Below are 1913 nucleotides of genomic sequence, written 5' to 3' on the forward strand. Positions count from 1 at the left end.
CTTCTTTATATCTTTGATTCCCAAAGAATTTAACCTGCTTAGAGATGTGGCATTGCTTATCCAAGACTTGTCTCTCTTTCCTGCTTCTAGTCTCTGAAGGACCATTTACCTCCAGCATAAAAACCTGAGACTTCCAGATCTCTCAGTGCTGAGAACAGCTCTGTTAAAGTTCTAGTACATAGTCAAGTGTTTCAGTGGACAAGAAGTGTGTTTTTATAAAACTGTGAAATACTTACACGTGGCAGTTACCCACATGAGTGTGTATAATGCCCGTTCTATGCCTTATCTTGAAAATGTTTTTGCAGCTAAATTTTTTAATTAATTTGTTTATTTTATATATATGAGTACACTGTAGCTATACAGATGGTTGTGAGCCATCATGTCGTTGCTGGGAATTGAACTCAGGACCTCTGCTCACGTTGGCCCAAAGATTTTTTTATTATTTATTATTATATGTAAGTACACTGCAGCTGTCTTCAGACACACCAGAAGAGGGCATCAGATCTCGTTACGGATGGAAGTGAGCCACCGTGTGGGTGCTGAGATTTGAACTCAGGACTTTCAGAAGAGTAGTCAGTGCTTTTTACTGCTGAGCCATCTCGCCAGCCCACAGCTAAAATTTTTGATCCACTAAAGCCAACCTGAAGTGATGCTTTTAAGGTCCCCAGAGCCTAAAATTAGCAAAGTTTTAGAATTCTTTAAAAATGAGCAACTTTATCTCAGGAAGTGACAATATTTCTAAGACATACACAAAGCCTCTACTAAACACAAGAGAGCTGCAACTCTAAAGGAATTCTGTAAACAGATAGTGTCAGTCAGTACAAGTCGTTATACGACCAGAACTGTTGGAGTCCCAACTGCGTGGTAGTTGTTGCTTTGGTTGCCAGCACCTATTTGCTTGGTAAGAAGGCATCATGGTACATGTGAGCTTGGGCCTTTGGTACCATTCAGGGCTAAGTGGTCTGTTCTTCATTCATTTGGTTGCTAGTAAGCTGTTAACATCACCCTTTGGAGGATCCCTCCCCCGAAATTTCCTTAGAACAAAAGTCTGTTTAATTATTCATCTAACACAAACTAGACAGTAAGAATTAGCTAGCTGTGGGAGTTCAGGATGTATTATGAACTCAGGGGTGCCTGGCCTGTGACAATCTATCTTCTGACCCACCAGGAGGACTGAGCTGTGGCCAGAAGCTGCTCAGCTGTGGGGTGTATTCTGAGAAATGCATTAATAGAGAGGCTGACACAGTAAAAACGATACAGAACTGCCCTTCATCATGAACGTGCTTAGTGAGGACCACAGTGGACACTCAGAGTACCGTGGCTGGGATGTATTCAGTCCACAGCCACTGGCCATGCCCTCCACTACATCCCACATTCAACCTGCTGAAGCAGTGGGAATTGAACCCACATACTGAGCTGTCTTGTCTCCCCAGCCTCAATTTTTCATTTCTTTAGGGAAAGTTTAGCATTTGATTTATTTTTATTAGATAATGGTTGGTTCCTAGTGTCTGCTTAGGTATGGTTTTTTTTTTTTCCTTTTGAGTAAGATTGTATGTGAGAGTCCATTGAGGGAAGAATTTTAACAGAAAGATCTTAGAAGATACATACATTCATATATCTTAAGTGATTTATATATGTATGGGAAGGCAGGTTAAAGACGTAATAGAAAGTGTGTTACAAGGGAAGTAGTACTGAAGAAGAAACAGCAGTTTTCTTTCCGTGCTCTCGGCCCTACACAGTGAGTGGGATGGTTCTGGGTTACGTTTAGTACTCTGTCGGCGCACTCAGTACAGCACTACTGTTCTGTAAGGCTGACATTCAGTACAGCACTACTGTTCTGTAAGGCTGACACTCAGTACAGCACTACTGTTCTGTAAGGCTGACACTCAGTACAGCACTACTGTTCTGTAAGG

General features: G+C 41.7%; 1 protein-coding gene across 3 annotated transcripts in view; it reads left to right on the forward strand.

Annotated features, from left to right (window-relative positions):
* Window positions 1–1913, forward strand: part of Lpin2 (lipin 2) — a 109114-nt gene that overhangs the window by 85092 nt on the left and 22109 nt on the right. The window lies entirely within an intron of this gene.

This window comes from Mus caroli, chromosome 17 (genome assembly GCF_900094665.2).
Source record: "Mus caroli chromosome 17, CAROLI_EIJ_v1.1, whole genome shotgun sequence".
NCBI classification, from domain to species: Eukaryota; Metazoa; Chordata; class Mammalia; order Rodentia; family Muridae; genus Mus; species Mus caroli.